General features: G+C 54.0%; 1 non-coding gene across 1 annotated transcript; it reads left to right on the top strand.

The window, feature by feature from the left end:
- The first annotated feature begins 1,507 nt into the window (after positions 1–1,507).
- On the top strand, positions 1,508–1,675 carry LOC115872803. Its single transcript, XR_004048049.1, has one exon. It is a non-coding gene; the product is annotated as a U1 spliceosomal RNA (small nuclear RNA).
- Positions 1,676–5,894: the final 4,219 nt, after the last annotated feature.

Below are 5,894 nucleotides of genomic sequence, written 5' to 3'. Positions count from 1 at the left end.
GCTACCCATTTCTTCCTTATTTTCATCATTTTTTTTGGTTCCCTTTCCCCACCTCCTTCCCAGTTGTCTACCATGTGCATCCCTGCATTTGATCGATCCAGGAGATTTTCACAGTCATCTCCGGGCCTTTCTTTCTTGCCCGTCTCGGTCCAGAAGCTCTGCCGGCAGAGGGCGGTGGCTGCACATGGTGTGAGCAGCCTGGGATTCGAACCCAGGCACTCCGCCCAGAGGGCGAGCCACACCACGGAGCCGCCCGCACTCTCGGGCGTTCATAGCGCTCGTTACCCAGAGAGGTAACTGAGGAGCAGTGAGAATCAGCTCTGGAGCTCTGCCGAGACCTGAACTGGAAGCAATCGGCCTCCGGCCCATCCTCTAACTTCTGCCTCGATGGCTGCTCTCTCAGTAATGGTGGCTGTCATGTCTCCGGCACTCACTGAATGGACACCCTGTGTCAAGGGTTTTCCATGTCTGATGGTTGTCCCCGCAGTGACCCACCTTGCTGGGGTCACCCTTCCTCGTCGTGATCACATCAAACAGCTCAAGCTTCATGGGGAATGGCGAGCCATGGGACATCTGAGCCTCTGCCATGGTTGCTTCGGAAGCTCGGGGCCTGCCGTGGTCCCTTGTCCCTTCTCACTCGGAATACCTGCCTCTGCACCAGTCCGCAGGCCCCTCTCACTGCCCCACCTTCTGTGACCGTCCTCGCCTCTGCAGAGACACTGTCCCCACCGTGGCGGCTGCTCCCAACACACAGGTGTGATTCGAGACCTGGGCGTCAGGGAAGGGCGCCACCCGTGCAGGACCGAGCGCAGCGTGGCACTGAAGATGCGTGGCTCTTCCATGGGTCTCCAGGTCTCCTGGCTCCCCACTCCCTGGGCCCAGGCACCCTTCTCCATCTTATCTCTGCCCCCGATTATGGGGAGCCCGTCCCTGTGGGTCTCCCTCTGTGGGTCGCCCTCCCCTGTCTCCCAGGCTGCGGTCCAACATTTCTGGTTCTCCCGAGTGCCTTGGTCTCCCTCAGGGAAGTGGCTCTGCGAGGCCCACGTTCCGTGAAGGCGTCTCCTTTAGCAAAGGAGCAGGCGTCCCAGGACGGTGGAGCAGCAGCCGCAGGTCCTGGTTCCGATGAACCAGCTCCTCGACTGGACCCTTTCACTAACACTCTGAAGTAACAGCCTCTCTTTCCCCGCAGAGGGCCGGGACAAGTTGCCCCACACACAGGAGCTCCCCACCCCCCATCTGTCACCTGGGCACACCAGGAAGGCCCATCTCCCGAGATGACAGAGTAACCTGTGTGTGAGGCAGGACTGACTAGAGAAGCAAATCCAGTGACTCCCATGTCTGTGTAAGAGAGAGCTTTATGTCAAGAAGCAGTTACAGTGAAACCCAGGATGGATGAACCTATGGGGCAGCAAGTAGAATAAGGGGTCTTAGGGGACGGGGGGCGGATACAGTGGTGGGGGGCGGTAAAAAAGACGATGTTAAGGAGTCCGTATCGAAAAAGAATGTAATGCTTCCCTGGCAGGGGAGACACCATGATCACAAAGGTGGTTTTCCCAGGGCGAGGCTCACCCATTGCTCTCCGGGTGTGCTGACCCCTGTGATTTCCCCAAATGTGGGAAACCCGACGGCATAATTTGTGGTTGGTAGTTGGGGACTGCGTTCACGCTCTCCCCTGGAAAAAAAAAAAGAAAAGGAATGTTTGGAAACTGTGGTAGCAGCTGCACAATTCTGCTTGATGTGATTGAAATATGGAACTCCTATTGAAATATATGAATTCCCATTGTTATTACTGATAATAACAATGATTCAGAATGTTTTAAAAAGTAGTTATATATCAGGGAAAGCCGCCCAGCCCAGTCCAACGCAAGTCCATAAGTCTGATACGCGTCCATCAGTCCCTCCTCACACTCAGGCAGCCGTATGCAATGATGCAGAATGCCGGAAGATCACAGGTCGGTGGGTGCAGAGTCCTGTCGATCCAATGGCGGCGGACCCATCCATGGCTCCGGCAGCAACTAACGTCAGCCCACAGGAAGGTGATGGCAGAGAGAGAAGGGGAGGTGCCCAGGACCCTCCTTAGGAGAAGGCCACGCCCACAAGGAGACCCCATCAGGCTGGGACCTGCCTGACAGGTGGAACCCCACCCCTCCACTTTTATCCACCATCACGTGACACGGAGTTATATAAGCAGCGCAGCTGGCCCCGGTGGCTGTCCTGGCTGTGTGCTGTGAAGAGGATTCCCACTCCCAGCCGTGTCCCAGGACAGAGGGCCGCCCATCAGTTTCCAGGCTGCAGTCTTCTAGGGGGCAGACCACCAGGCCTTTCTTCCTAGGGGTCACTGGGTGGCTTCGAACCACCAAACTTTGGTTAGTGGTGGAGCGCTTAACCACGGTGCCACCAGAGCTCCTTTGGGCACATGGTGAGCACTCAGTATGCCATGGGTGAGGGGAGGGCCCTGGGCCATAGGCCCAGCTCTGTTATTTATTTTTATTTTTTTGGTGTGGGGCACAGAAGGGTTCGAGCATTTCATTGTGTCCCATTGGACCGGGTTGACCTTCCTGGTTTTGTGACCTTAGTTTCAGCCCCCTCAATGTACAAGCCCTCTTCCCACCCTTGCCCTGGGCTCTGCATTCCCAGGTGCCCATTTTTCCTACCCCTTCTTGCCTTTGGAACGCTGCCTTTGGGCCAATGCTCCCGATGGGCGGGTGGCTCTCAGGGCCAAGTCCCCATGGGTGCCAGTGTTCACCAGGAAGGTGGTCTCCAGGAGAGCTGGGCCTCAGTTTCCTCAACTGGAAAAGGGGCAGGTGGTGGGAGCCTACCCTGGGCTGGTGGTTCTCAGGAACAGCACACACAATTCTTGACACCGTGTCTCCTTTTAAGGAAGTGCCAGGGAGATGGGACAAAGCTTGAGGACCCAGCCCTGGTTGTTGCCTGAGATGCCTCCCAGTCATGCCCATTGCCAGGGAAGCAGATGGCATGGCCACAGCTTTTTCCGTGCTGAACATCTAGGGGTTGAGACCGTTGGCAGCAGGGCTGCTCAATCATGATACCACCGGGCCTCCTTTCACCATTATAAACACAACCTTTGAAGAGACATGGCATGGGGTGCCGTACAAAGGGGCCTGGGGTGTCAGGTCCTGGTTTCAGTTATGCCGCAGCTGGCCCTCTGTGACATTGGACAAGCCACAGCCCTTCTCTGGGTCATGCAGTGAGTTTGGTTAGACAGGGTTTGACTAGACAGGGTTCACTTACCTCAATTTGAACTTCTCCTCTGAATGTCTCTTACGCAAGTTTACAAGCCCTTGAACAGCAGATTCTTGTCCTCATTCCGTCTCCCCAGTGCCTCCGACCCTGCCAGCAGACCCTGCACTTCCTGCCTCACAGGAGGGGAAACAGGACAAGGAAGGCGCGCCCGGAGGTTGTGGTTGAGGTCCCTAGACCTCCTGAGGATTCCGTGCCCCTGGGGTCTCCCTGTTAGGGGGCTGAGGTGCTGGAAGCTTCAAGAGCAGGAGGTGGCCCAGTATTGGGAGAGCTAGCTTGGAGGCTCAGAGATCTCTTGGGCCCCAAGAGATCACCAAAGGCAGGCAGGTTCCCTGGGGCTTAGCCAGGGCCTGAGCTCCTGCCTGGTCTGAGCTGAGCCAACGTGGCCCACGCTGGCTTTCCCTGCTCTACCCTCAGCTGCTCTGCCCAGCTGCTCTGCCCAGCTGAACCACCCCCGCCCCTCCCAGCCCTTCCACGCACCCCAAGCGGTCTGCTTGGGCAGCCAGGGCAGCAGGAGTCAGACCGCCTGGGTCCAATTCCCACCTCTGCCTCTCAGAAGCTGGGTTAGCATGGGCACCTCCCCTCCGCGCCGAACCTCAAGTTCTTCACCATCTTTCCTGCTTAGAGTGGTGGTGGTGGTAAAACAGAGGGGGCATCACATCTCTAACCTGTTCCCTTCCTCTAACCTGTTCAAGGAACGAAAAATCATTTCCACTCGCAGAGACGGTTGCGGCCACCTGCAGCCCTGCCCAGGCCACCCGCCCCTCGGCGAGCCTTGTGACTCCTCTTGGGCACGTTTATCCTGGGACCGCTGCTGTTGGGCACCATCATGTCCCTTCTGACGTGTAGTGACCACATGCGGAGTGACCCAAAGGGTGGTCTGGGCTGGGGTCTTTTTTGGTAACAGCTTTATGGGCACTTCATCCACATATCACAGTTCACTAGTTCAATTGTATCAAGAACTGTGCAATCATGACCACAGTCCATTTCAGAACACTTTCTTTCTTTCTCGCCCCCACCTCCATGATTGAATCACCTTTAAAATGAGTTGTGTAATCACTTTCAGTTCTCGTGCTCCCACCCCCTCCCACCTTCATTTTTCACTCCCCAAATCCTCTCACCTTCCCCATCCCCACCACCCATCCCCTACATCCCCTACAAACTCTTTCATCAGTTAGTATCTCTATGCGTCCATTCCTGTGCTTTGCAAGCTGGTCAACCCAACAGAAATAATAAAGAACGAAAAATGAAATGAAGTGGCAAGGATGAAGAAAATAGTAATACAAAGATAAAAAGATAAACAATGAGTAAGAAAAGAGGACCACTATCAATATTTAAAAAGCTAGGGAAGAAGTTCTTGTCATGGAACAAGCAAGAGATCCTTGCACCTAGAACACATTCAGGTTGGGTCTAGAGAGAGGTCAACTGGCCAAGTATCAAGTTTGATCCAGCGTAATCAGGATCACAGTGATTTATGTTTGACAGGCTGTTCCAGACCTTTGCCTGTGGCTAGAGGGGATCTGCCAGTGGCTTCATCTGACGAGATGATCTGCAGATAGGTTTGGGGATCCCACTGTCCTCCACAGCCTTCCACACATTGGGTGTTCACCAATTCTGGGTCCCTTTCCATTGGACACCCATAAATCTGAGGGGTCCCCTCAAAGCTCAATGACTGTCATTTCCACAGGTTCGGGCAGCCACTCTGTTTCCTCTCTCATCCGAGTGCCCCAGTCCCCTCAGTGCAAGGGTGCAGGCAGCTTTGAGTCAGGGCTCAGTTCATTCTGCCAGGACGCCACGTTAAGTCCTTCTGGTGTAGCTCCTGGGTTAAGCTGTGCTTCCCTCAAAGCCACCATGGGGTTTAGTTCATGGTGTGTCTCACCGAGGGTTGGGTAGAAACATTTTCTTAGGGTCTACCCAGGAACATAAAATCTGGACCATTGCTCCCCTACATTCCCTACAATCCTTATTTAGCATCCCTTCCTGATGTGTGGCTACTTCTCCCCATTCACCCACCAAACTCACCAACAGAACATCAGTTGCTCCTCCGAAATGTAAACGCTCTCCTCCCCTGGGCTTGGCTCGATTTCCTGGCAAGGTTCTCTTTCCGTGTGTGTGTGTGTGTGTGTGTGTGTGTGTGTGTGACCATTGTTTTGACCCAGCCTTGTCTCGATGTTGTATAACCTCAAGTGGATGGTCTCCCATCTCCTGCCTCTTGAAGGAGTGGCCCAGTCTGTGTGCGATCTCCTCCTTCAAGGTGACTCTAGGGAAGTGTGCATAAGGAAGGTAGCGCAAGGTTCATGGGCAGTAGGTAGCCTTCTCCCCTTTTGTTCAGGAATTGGTCCCTAAGATTTGTTTAATTGGCGTTTCTCTTGATAGTAGTGGACTCATACAATACTTGTTCTTTTGAGATTGGCTTACTTCACTCAGCACAATGGTTTTCAGGTCCTTCCATGTCATGCGGTGTTTCATGCTTTTTTTTAAAAACATTTTATTAGGGGCTCATACAACTGTTATCTCAATCCATACACACATCAATTGGGTAAAGCACATTTGTACATCATTCTCAAAACATTTTCTCTCCACTTAAACCCCCGACATTAGGTCCTCATTTTTCCCCTCCCTCCCCGCTCCCC

This window comes from Echinops telfairi, unplaced genomic scaffold (genome assembly GCF_000313985.2).
Source record: "Echinops telfairi isolate 266 unplaced genomic scaffold, ASM31398v2 ScPeMD7_7457;HRSCAF=8495, whole genome shotgun sequence".
Lineage (NCBI taxonomy): Eukaryota > Metazoa > Chordata > Mammalia > Afrosoricida > Tenrecidae > Echinops > Echinops telfairi.
This window is presented reverse-complemented; position numbering and strand designations above follow the sequence as displayed.